Raw genomic sequence first — 13,138 nt, forward strand, 5'->3', positions numbered from 1 at the left:
TCATTAGTATCAGTGGTAACACCTGTGAAGGAGGTAGGGGGTTCTTTCCAAAATGGTGTGTGCGTGTGCATAGAGCCCATTCTCCCCTGGCCAACTGGGGATTCCCACTTGTGTGAGTGGTAGATGTTTGGCCTCCCACACAGGAGACAATCTCGCGGTTGTTACAGTTTGCAATTACTGTACCTCTCTCTCCGTCGGGAGAGGACATATAAATCTCACGGATTGCACGCTTAACGCTGAGGATATTACTGTGTGCTGTCATGAAAATGGATGCGATGTTCAACACAACCGCTCGCTTGTGGCAAAAAAATAATAATAATAACCCTAGAATTTCTTTCTAGTGCCGGCACACATTAAATAGGATAAATGAAGATAGTCATCGGCAAGTGTATTACCCACCATGATTATGTTTCTTTCTTCTCTTTAGGATATTTTTTCTGTCTTTTCTTGCCTTATAGATAGTTACAAGTGTAAGGAAACAGGAAACCCAGAAAAGAGAGTTGGGTATTGACATGTAAAAAAGTTCTGGCCTGGGAATCGAACCCGAGACTCGCTGTCAGACATCAGAGCCAGCCTGAACCACTTGTCTAACTGGTCCATTTAGTTGTTTGGTATACTACTACCGTATATTATAACATATTACAATAGCCCTATAATCAGCTGCAACATCATTATTGCCCAGGGGGGTGTACCTGTACATCATCCTCATGGCTGGGGGGCGAACCTGCACATCAAGTCTCATCATGCTACAGAAACAGGAGATATAGGCTCCTGCCCTAAGGGCTACATAGATCGGAAACGATTGGTTCCCAAGGCTACTTAATTACTTACTCACAGTATATTACAATAGATAATACCGTATGTAATATCATATGACCTATACACAGATTTGTAATAAGTCTATTGTCATTATCTACCGTACACATAAGACACCATGTCAGACTACAAAGTAAAATCTCAAGTGTTAATTTAACTCCAAAGAGGGTACCAAATGGACCAGTAACTCAGAGGAGCGTACAAATGTGACCAAGTGGACCCATGAGCGGGTCCATTGGCACACTCATCTGAGTTAAATGACCACTCAGGACTTCACAGTGTCCAATCAATGGCAGGAGAAAGCATCCCACGGAGCAAAACAATGCGGAGGCGAGGGGCCGCGTAGAGGAAAACATAATTATCAGATAGGTTGGCTTTTATCTGAAGAAAAGAGATGAGACTGATATCGATTGTTGGATTATCAGATTAACGGTCTCCAGAACCAACAGGCTCTATGCGGCCAGCGGAGGGGTGGGACCAGGAGAGAGAGAGAGAGACAGACAGGCCGACGCGCAGAATAATAGAAAGAGAGATGGAGAGATTAAGAGATGAGAGGGAAAGCCAAATGAGCTTGAATAGAGGAAGAGAAATCAAGACAGAGAGAGAATCTGAATTGTATATTCTTCTACTTTGGACTACTCTGTGAAGTAATTCTTTTTTTTAAAACTGCAATCTGCATGTTAATATAATGGACTTGTTTTTTACGTCCAGATACCTCGTCCAGGACAGGCTTCAGATGCGCCTCCTCAGGAGACTGAGATCAGATCTGAACACATTTGACTTGGCGTTAGGAACCCGTTGCGACCGCATGCCCTGACGTCGACCACAGGCAGGGTTCGAACCCACAACCTTCCGCATGAAAGGCATATGCTCTAACCTAACCACTACACTATAGGGCGGCCATTTGCATGATAATAATAAATATAATAATTTGTACGTCTTTAAATTTGAAAATGGAGGACCCGATGTAAACAAGTCGAGTGCTTTTTCTGGTTTTACCCTTGCAGCAGTTTTTGTAATGACCTGTACTTTCTTTGAAATGTACCCATTCTACATATGTGAATACAATTTTCAATCAATCAATAACTTAACTTAAAAGAAAAAAAGGCCTATATCTGTATCTGTATCGGGGAAATATCCTATTTTTTGAAATTCTCTTTTTTTGACATTTTGGGAAAAGGGACAAAATAGGGACGCGAGGTTTAAAGTGGTGAAACCCTCAAAACAGGATGATTTGCATTTTATATTCTTCCCTCGGAATGAGCAGCAGACAGTGGAAACCCCATTGGAGTACCGTTACACACAGCTTCGATATTCAACGGTCACACCATTAAGAATTAAAAGCAGGGAATTGAGACTTGACTCGTGAAACTAAAGAACTTGACCTGCAAACCTTCCAGTCGACACTAGAGACCAGAGCTAAGGTTGGTGGAGTGCAACGTTTCTCAGCGGCCAGCGAGTTCACAGAGCTGCGTTAAGAAGTAGAAGAAGAAGAAGAAGAAGAAGTAGAAGAAGTAGAAGAAGAAGAAGAAGAAGAAGAAGGTGTTACCGATGATACTAATTGAGGCTCTGTTTCATTTAGTGTGCAGTGGTTTTCAAACTTTTTTTAATTTCAAGGACCATAACTCTGAGAGTGTACAAATGGAATCAAATGGAGTCTGGGAATGCAGGCTGTACTGTATACGTACATCTGTGGAACTGGAACCAGAGGCAGTGAGTGTGGGTGTGTGCGTTGAAACACTCAGCTGGAATGAATCACTCTGGCTGACGTCAGGACACACAAATGTGTGGTGTGTGGGGTGTGGAGGGGCAAGATTTGAATACTAAAAACATCATTGTAGTAACAATACAAACCAGATGAGATCACATCATGCAAACGGCATCCACCGATTAAAAAGGGATAACCCTACTCTACCTGTAAGAATGAAAAACTCCTTGTTCACACTCAAAGTACAAAACATACCTGTACGTACACACGCACGCACGCACTCACGCTATACACCTGTATAGTGTATAGTACACCATCTGGTCCATCTCACACATACCAAGCAAGAGGGAGAGAGCGAGAAAGGGAGTATATTACTTTTCCGTTTTTATTAATAATATTGATAACAATGCTAACAATGCCATTGAAACGGATATGCCCCAATTTAAGCTTGAGCCAACCTCCAGTAGGTAATGTACACAAGTGAAGGTGATTTGGAGGCTCAACAAGTCGTTTTGAGAATTTTAATTCACCAAAGCGACTGAGAGAGAGAGAGCGAGAGAGCGAGAGAGAGAGAGAGAGAGAGAGAGAGAGAGAGAGAGAGACGAGGGTATATCATTCCTCTAATGGCACAAAGTGATTACACTTCTCCTCTAAACAGCCTGAGATTGCTAATAGAATGACCTTAGCACAGCACCAGAGGGTATACTAGACTGGACGATTACTTGCAATGCTACCGACTTCATTTCAACTTTTATTTGCCCTTTATTCCACCAGGGTGACCCATAACACTGGGCAAAAAGAATGTGATGGATACACCTGAATGAGTGAATGCACTTTCACACCCCAAACCTTACATTATACAACAGGAGTTTGATGAAAAAGTAATGCGGGGAAACTAAAAATGGGGATCAATAAAAACTTAATAAATGTATGAAACGGTTTCAATGAAACAAAAAGCTATTTTTGTTATATCTCACAATAACCTTTCTCGTACTATTTTCGGTCATGCGCGTCTTCCCCCGATGCTGGCGACTGCTATTCTAATCTTACTTTCAAAATATATCCTCTGTAGGTAGCATTCGTTTTGTGGCGGTACTTCCATGTTTGTTATTTTGAAGTCAATTCTGGGAATTGCAGCTCTAACAGACAACAGAGCTATACTGTACCAGAGGTGTCACCAAAACGACAACTAAAATGGATGTTACACAGTACAGTATAAGACTTCAAGCTTAATTATATGCCATTGTACGTAATGCGGTAAGGAGTTTAAATATCAACTTTTGTACTGTAACAATCTCTCTAGGTCTGAATGTGGGGACAGATCTTGCCGTCCCATTAAGGTATAACGAGTAGGATTTGTGGTTGCGGTTTGCAAACACAACGTTCAATGTGTGAGCCTCCTCCCTGGCTCAACAACAGGAATAGTGCACACGTACTGGCCCACGTGTTGACATAGAGACGTTGTGAGTAAACTAAGAAAATACAGACATAGGGAAGGGTGTATAGACACAAACAACACCACGCAAGTGATAATTGAGATGTGTTTTCTTTTGTTCTATGTGTTTTCTTTTGGGAAAATACTACTTGTTATTGTGTAATGAGTAGGTGTAAGAATATGGGTTATCACTGGTTTTGTCTTGCTCCTCAACAGAACAATGTTATGAATTGGAAGATAAGAAGTCCAACCCATGCCTTAGCATGAAGCTTTACTTTTTGAAAGTACCATACTCATTCTGAGAAACCTGCATAAACACTAAGGGACAGAGTCAGAGAATAAACGCAGGTCTCATTGAAAATGAAAATTAATCACTACTAGGCGCTTTAATCGTTGCCCGCTTTAACGGACCTTTATATGTGTCCTGAAACAACAACAGCAAAGGACTCGACAGTCGACAGAGAGAGAGAGAGAGAGAGAGAGAGAGAGAGAGAGAGAGAGAGAGAGCCAGAAAGAGAGAGAGAGAGAGAGAGAGAGAGAGAGAGAGAGAGAGAGAGAGAGAGAGAGAGAGAGAGAGAGAGAGAGAGAGAGAGAGAGAGAGAGAGAGAGAGAAAGAAAGAAAAGGAAACAGCTTATGACACAAAAGGGAGACAGCGCTGAATGAGATTCCCCCGACGTTGATCTACAAAAGAAACCATTACAACCACAACAGAACCGGCCTGCCTCCGTCCCACCATCACCCCCCAAAAATATCCCTGGAAAGTCCAAAACAATGCATCCCCCTGCGGCCAACAGCACTACTTCCCAGCCACCCTCCCCTCCCTTTCTGTGCTGTGAGTCCAGGACATCCATTCCATGCTTCAGAAAAAAGGGGGAAAAAATAATAATAAAAAACAGAAAGGCTGTGTTCCCTCCAGAGTAAGACAGTGGACTGGACAGACGAGGCGTGGGCGTTTCCTAGAACCATGCACATGCTTGGAATTCGAGGGAAATGCTGGAACTGCACCAGGGAGGGCTGGGGGTGGAAGGGGTGGAGTGTTTAGCGGGTATAGCGTCATGGAGGGGAATAGTTAGTTCCTGGTATTCTGGTAGTGGGGGGAAATAAATAGGGAGGCTCCCAGCAGCCACTTGCACCACCTCACACTAAGTTCAAACTTAGCCTAGTTATAGCCTACTAGTCACGAACTATATTCGTGACTATAGTTTTAAGGAAATATGGATGAGGAAACTGACGGAAACTGAAGCACACAAACATGTAGGCCTACCCTTTTACAAGTTCAAGGTTCAAGTTCAGTCAGAGTGCAGGCGGAACGGAGAGAAAAGGAGAGAGAGAGAGCAAATGGAACGATGGGGGTACGGAACATACAGTACAACAGTCACAGCGTGCTTGCATGTGTCCTTGCGTGTGTGTGTTTTGGCATGTACATTATTAATAATTACTGTGTAGCTGAATATAGACTCACAATCTCTCACATGTGATCAAGCTAGTGGCCTAAATCGACGTCATTGATACAGTAGTTATTAGGATGGATCGCAGCATTACACTTTAGGCCTTTAGCAGACACTCTTAATCCAGAGCGATATACAGTAAGCAAGAACAAAACATGGTAATAGATCAAATACATCAAAATAGTCTTCAAGAATCATATGTAAGCTATGAACCTAAGATCCGTCTAACAGTAGAAAATCTGTATAATGAAACTATGTGTATACACTACAGATTGCTATGTCTACAATGCTATCTAATTTACATAAATTGAGCCTTTGCATACGTCAAGGCTAGTGTTAACGACAAGTGCTACGGGCTAAATGCATTAATTAATACAAAAGCCCCCTCAAACTAGAGGACAATGCAACCAATCCACCAGAATGTGACTTAAATGGGTGTACTGTAGATCAACAGTCTGCATACTAAGATTGCATTGGGTTGTAATTGAGAGCTGATGAAAAGTCTATAAAAAGAAGCCTATAGCATGTTGTTTTATTCCTCCAGATGCTGAACTATGAAAGGCTCCAGAGAGATGGAAGCATCCTCTACGTCTACGCCCCATGTAAGCAAATTACATGAGGTCACGTACTGTACATGTTGACCTTCCTTTAGAAGTTCAGACTTGTCTTTCAAGCGAGAGACGTGAGAGTGACCAGCCTCGGGTCATTAACAGCTTTAGAAATACACAACAGACTGATCCCATAAATCTGGTACTCGTTGGGGTTTTTTTTTTCTTTTTCTTTTTTAACGACATCATAAAGATATCATAAAATATGCGACTTGGTTGCTCCGCACACAACTTTAGCAATCTGCCACTGATATTGTCAGGACCTTGGGTCTTATTTATGTTGACAGACTTGAAACTTCTCATTGTTCAAAGTGGAAGTGCACTTACTTTCCTTAACCCATTAAAGACCTGAGGCCGGTTCTACAAATGCCTTCTAAATCAGTAGTTCTCAAACCGTTGCATGCAAAAGACACCCGAAATGAACACAGAGAAATCATCAGTGTTAGCAGTGTTGATTTCTTCGACTATAATGCTACGACGAAAGATTTTCGTCGACTACCCTTTTTAACTGACGAAAACTAAATGGAAACTACATGAAAACTTATATGATGACTAAAAGTAAGACAGTGTTGTAACTTGTGACTAACTAGTTACTTTACGTAACTACTTTTTGTGGTAACTATTAAGGTAACTAGTTACCCTATCCATTAAGTAGCGCCATTATAGTTACTGTGTTTTCAATAGAGCGCCGAAGTCCTGATGTCACTCTCTCATCCCCTCGATTCCCCTGGTTCACGGTCATTTCTCTATGGAGAATAACATGGGCTCATCTTAAAATCGTCTCATATAAGCATTGTGGTCCAAAAATAAACAAGCTGTCTCTGCGTTATTGTTAGGGCGGTGTCTCTGTATGGTTTACGACCGTCATAGTGACCCATATATGATACAGTCTGCTTCTAGCGAAAATGTAACTAATTCAGTAGCAGTAACACTAGCGTTTTCTCTCAGTCAGTTGATTCTTCATATCCATATGAGTGTAATGGCCGGGATGACATGTTTATTTTTCAAACACCGTTCTTATATTAGGCGGTCTAAAATCCCCCTATGGGGATTACAATGCAAATAAAAAGTACATGAATTTGCACCCTCTACCGATATTGACATCAGACTTCGGTGCTCTATGGGTGAGTTAGTTACCCACGTTACGTAATGTGATCCAAAAGAACCGTCTCCTCCTACCAATGCAGGGAGTCTGTCATGTAAACTGACAGGGTGCGCTGAGTGGCTCCCAGAGAGAAACACATTCCACATGAGAAACGTGTGGCATAGGCATAGGGCATAACGTCATCATAACGATGATGATTGGTCAACATAGGCCAGGGTAACATTCCAGGGTAAGCCATTATCAGACACATAGTTGGGCAGGTCTTGCACCTTAAGATGGAACGCCTCAACTGACTTATCTCCTCCGTGATAACATGGAAGGGTTCACGAAGGTATGGGAACCAGTCTTAGATACAGTGGACCCTTCTAGACTGCGCTTCAATGTACCTTATTGAACGGTAGTGAATAACAAAGACTCTGGTGACCTGTAATGTACAATCATGTCAAGACTGTGGTGTACTCGTTTTGTCTTGTTGTTTTTTTGTGTCTGTGCATTGTAATGTCCGTATTGTGGTACTTGTTGTTTTCCTATGTTGTGTTGAAAAAAGACAAATGTGTGGTTCTATATACATTGAATTGCGATTGAACAGTTGTGACATTTTAGAGCCTCAATAAAAATACATTGAAAAAAGAAAAAAGATGGAACGCCTCTATAACTTTATATGGTAAGTCTTAAGGTGGAAAGTCTGGTGACGCACGGTAAGCCATTGCGACGGCATCAAGGCCCGCCAAAATCGACTAAATCAGCTGTAGATTTAGTCAACTAAAATCTTATGATTTTTAGTCGACTAAAACTAAACTAACACTAAAACATTCCAGGTGATGAAGTTTCATTCCAAAGACTATGACTAAACTAAAATTGTAATTTGCTGCCAAAAAACAACACTGTCACTGGTAGTTAGTTTAACTCTTTTGAAATCTTTCATGACATTTTTGTTTCCCATGTACAATGAAATTAAATCGAACATTTATATTGTAGTTTAGTGTTGAGCACGTTCACTTTCTATGTTGCCTCAATCCACCCGACATGCACTCACCAGCAAATTGGTTGTTGAGCACGCATGTTGCAAAAGGATTGTCTAAATGAACTGAAAATGATATGAATGTTGATATAAACGTCAACATTACACTGTTTATATTAGTTTGATCAAACCGTGTATAAATAGAGGTGGCATTTTCAGAATAAGATGTGACGGGTCTCTACGCATGCAGTAAGTGCCTCAGTCATACTCCTGCATGGCCGCATCATTTCCATGCCAAGAACAGCAGTAAAAGAACACCCTCTGATGTAATAGGCTACTGCTTTGGGGCTTTGAAGTCATGCATGCTTTCCTCAGAGAATAAAATGGTGCCACTTACAGTAGGTGAAACAAAGCATTGAAATATACACACATTAAGGCTCGATCCAGTATTAAAATGTATACCCTTTACACAGGGAATGGTTATTTCAGAAGTAAACAATATTCACTGGAACAAGATAAAGAGTTTAACAGCCCCACTACCGCCCCCTAGAGGCTGTGCTGCTCTTTACACCTAAATTGATTAAAGGGCCACTTCACTCCTTTTGCAACCAGAGCTTATTTTAAAGGGGAATTCCACTAATTGTCAACATTCATTGTCATTAATATACCTTAGAGCTGGAAATAATAAAAATGACCCCCACCATTCTGTGTTTTCTAGAACTGGAGGTCTGAAAAAAGTCATTAACATTATGAAGTACATCTTGATGACATCATCAAGATGTACTTGACACAAGTCATGACGCCATGTTCATGACCAAAAACCTGCCATGAAAATGTGGTCTCACGTCCATCCTGGACTACAAAGTCACACCTCCATGCAGCCCCCCCCCCCCCCCCCCCCCTCAATGTCTACAATAAATGCTATAGCAAATGCATGGCAACACCACAACAGCCACTGCTCTTTCCTGTGATCTTCCACCACCTTTTTTATCCATATGGCACACTTCCCATGAAAATAAAATAGCCTATATATGTGCCATCATGATTCCTGTCCTTCGTGTGGCGTGAGCAAACTGATCCATCAATGTACATTTTAATTTTCATTAAAGGCTTTAGCAAATATCCCCCACCCTACAGATATTTGGTCCAGCTAATTACAAAATAATTGGGAATAGAATACCCAATTATACACTGCCTAGTCATCTGGAATCTTCCTGATAGCCAGTCCATCCTTGAGTGCAGGTCTATTAATATTGGTATACATGATATACTGTTTATTGTGAATAATTGCAGCACTTATATAACCATTCACAACTCAAACAAGACTAATGGCCCTTTCCCGGCGAACACGTAGCACAACACTGCACTCTGAAAGCTATTACTTCCAATGGCTTGCGCCACACACGGATGGTTTGCCGGCCAATCGGCTATCCGCCGTGCAAAGTGGAAGGCACAAAGCAGAGAGCTCCACAGTGAGCTCAGCGCACCTCGCGGTAGAACTTCAACACAGCTGAACTTTGAAAACTGCGAGCTGTGACGAATAAGCACACAGTCGACAGAAATGGCTATTTTCCGCCAATCCGAGTTCAGCGGTGAGTGCAGCTGAAAACGTGCGCAGGCATCACGACAGTCTAAAAGCCCCAGTATCAACCCAACCGGCCCCAAAGTTGTTTTCAACGACTGACATACATTGTGTGCAATCTGCCATGATAGGTTCAAAGAGATTGCGTGTGCAAAGTTGTGCCATCGAGTCCACAAAATCCATAGCATTTATCCTCCGGGGAGCATGAGAGTGCACAGCAAGTGTTGGACAGATGGACATTGCTATCTTTACGCATAGTTGTTCTATAGACGAATCCACGGAGGGGTGCCCTGGGCGCAGCCATAGCATTAAGCGCAGCTTGACACCTCAGCACTGATTAGGTGCAGCTGGCCTACATGGCACTGCTCCATGGATTCGTCTATAGTGGTCTGAAGTCACAGCCAGGCGAGTCATTCGGTCTTGGCGGTCACGGTTACTTAGAGCATGAATGTACTGGACGATAGATCACTCTTCCAACACTGAAAGGATTGATTAAACAGTCTGATACTGTAACACCATGGCAATAGCTTTCATGTTCACCCAGTCTAAGGATTGTAGGATGGTTCTAGAAGGATGGTATACAGTAAGTCCTCAAGAAACCACAGACAAATGTGACTCTGGAACAAGAAGACGCAGCATCCCTTTAATGCCTGTTTGTGTTCATTCAGTCTCAGTGTGGAAGCACCGACCTGTGGTTTGTCCTAATAATCCAGACAAAATAGTTTAGCTTATTTATTTAGGGCAACCTTTATTCTGCAATGCAGGTTGTTGCGACCAAAGGTCGCAGTTAACTATGAAACCTTACACTTTTCCCCGTCACCTAACCCAACTGCCCCCGCTACCACCCTTAGATCTCCATATATGGAGCTGGCCTGTTCTGACATTCCATATGTTGATCTGACCTCATCGCACCCTGTACACTCAAGACACGCTCCATATTTGGAGCCTCCATATTTGGTCAGTGCACGCGAGGTCGCTTCTCGCCCTCAGGCGTCTTACTGGTCTTAAAGCTTTGATTTGTGTTTTGTTGGGACGATAATAATATTAGCAATATTTGGCATAAATACAGAGATATTATATTTTGTCCATATTGTGCAGCCGTACCAATATGCCTCCACTCTGTATTGTTCACATCAAGACAGATGTTGACCGGATAAAAATAAATATAACACTACAACACTACTAGGCTACTACTACTAAATGGTGCATTTATGTAGGCCTAGCCATCCAGAGTGCTATAATAATACGTGATACGGTGCGCTGGGAGGAGGAGCACTCAATGTATGTCTTTTTTACCATAGAAATTCACAGCAAAATGGTGCTGGCTGCCCTCTAAGCACGCGGCCCCCCGCGGCCCCCTCACTCTCTCCAGCTCTGCTATGACTCATGTGATAAACAGCCTTTCAATGACTCACTATCAACTATCACAACACAGGACAGCAGTGCAACACTGATATGGGGGACTTGAGAATGTGGGCTACAGCACGCACGCACGCACGCACGCACGCACGCACGCACGCACGCACGCACGCACGCACGCACTGTGTGTGCATGAAAATACTACTCAAATGTTTTACTTACGGTAACATAAAAAAAAGGAAAAGTATCAATACTGTAGGAATACTCTGTTACAAGTAAAAGTCCGGAAGTAAAAAATTGCTTTAGTGAAAGCACAAACGTATTGGTGTCAAAATGTATCGCGTCGCATCGTGGTGCATTGTGAGCTGCGTGCAGATCGGCTATTTTCAAATGTCGGAAATGTTTAATAGTGTTGAAGTGGTTAGTGTATGTATCTATTTCGCACCGAAAAATCTACCTCGTTTCGAAAAATAATGACGTTGCTTTATCGCCTGGCAGAATATCTGCGTTCCAGGCCGATGTTACCGACACAAACAGCAGTTTAAATTCATGCGAATTCATCGCACAAAATAAACGCTCCCGGTAATGCCAAATACCATAACAAAATAAACGCTCCCGGTAATGCCAAATACCATAACAAAATAAACGCTCCCGGTAATGCCAAATACCATAATAAAATAAACGCTCCCGGTAATGCCAAATACCATAACAAAATAAAAATATAAACAAACACTTTCTAACCATAAGAACAACAATTTCTCACGGCCCTGCAGGAAAACGTATTTCCTCACAATAACTATTGCTCAAATGCTAGTATGATTGTTGGCCCTGTCACACGGCACACACACACAGCATTAAGTCATTGTGGGGGGGCTAGTTTGCTGCACTGCATATGCTTTCGTTTGATCCCCAAGAGGAATCATTTTAGAAAGAATTGCGTCTTTTCTCAGGCGTTGGAGGATCCACAGAATGGCATGTTAGCCAGCATGGTGCAACATCACAGATAGATAGATAGATAGATAGATAGATAGATAGATAGATAGATAGATAGATAGATAGATAGATAGATAGATAGATAGATAGATAGATAGATAGATAGATAGATAGATAGATAGATAGATAGATAAAAAAATGTACTTAGAGTACTAAAAGTAAAAGTACTCATACTGCAGAATGTCCCATTTCACAAGTTCCAGATCTACATGCTCACATGAAATGTATATAGGGTTGAAGTGGTTAGCCTAATGTATGTTTTCTAATCAAAATGAAAATCTCCAAAGTAAGTAACTGAAGTTTTCAAGTAATCGTAGTGGAGTAAAAGTACATAAATGTTGCCTCTGAGATGTAGTGGAGTAGAAGTAAACGTATCGGGCATCGGAAACACTCAAGTAAAGTACAAATTCCTCAAAATTGTACTCAAGCACAGTACTTGAGTAAATGTACTTGGTTTACTTTCCACCAGTGATAAACGCTTGCAGGAGGGACTGCTCCAACGGTGACCACAGTGATGTGAAGCTATGCATGTGGTTAGAACTCTGCACTCCACAACACGAAATGCACACCGAGTCATTTTAACTCCACTCATTTCCTGATGAGGGGAGTTCTGAAAAAGAAAAGAAAAAGATCAGAGCTGTGACAAATGATCCGGTACTGGGAAGGAAGGAGGCCCCGCTGGGGGAGTAGTTTGTGTGTGTGTGTGTGTGTGTGTGTGTGTGTGTGTGTGTGTGTGTGTGTGTGTGTGTGTGTGTGTGTGTGTGTGTGTGTGAGCGTGCGTGAGCGTGCGTGCGTGCGTGCGTGCGTGCGTGCGTGCGTGCGTATTGTGCAATCTGTGCTTGTGTGTTTGTCTGTCATGTCAGGTGGTACGCAGCTGAGTATGTCCGCATTTTGTGTGTGTGTGTGTGTGTGTGTGTGAGAGCGTGCGGGCAGATCTGTGTGTGTGCGCGTGTGTGCGTGCGTGCGTGCGTGTGTGCATACTGAAAGGCCTATCTCAGCAGACCGGAGGATCATCAGGGGGGGGTGGTGGATGAGGTTACCTGCGTGGCCTCATCCTAAACGCTTATGTAACCCACCCATCTCCATGACCTCTGACCTCCACACAACTCTCTGACCGCTCTG

The 13,138-nt window shown here is 42.4% G+C and overlaps 1 protein-coding gene across 3 annotated transcripts in view; it reads right to left on the reverse strand.

The window, feature by feature from the left end:
- LOC306937797 (RNA-binding motif, single-stranded-interacting protein 3-like) overlaps nt 1-13,138 on the reverse strand; it is a 572,911-nt gene that overhangs the window by 394,844 nt on the left and 164,929 nt on the right. The window lies entirely within an intron of this gene.

Source organism: Electrona antarctica (assembly GCF_951216825.1).
Source record: "Electrona antarctica genome assembly, chromosome: 15".
NCBI classification, from domain to species: Eukaryota; Metazoa; Chordata; class Actinopteri; order Myctophiformes; family Myctophidae; genus Electrona; species Electrona antarctica.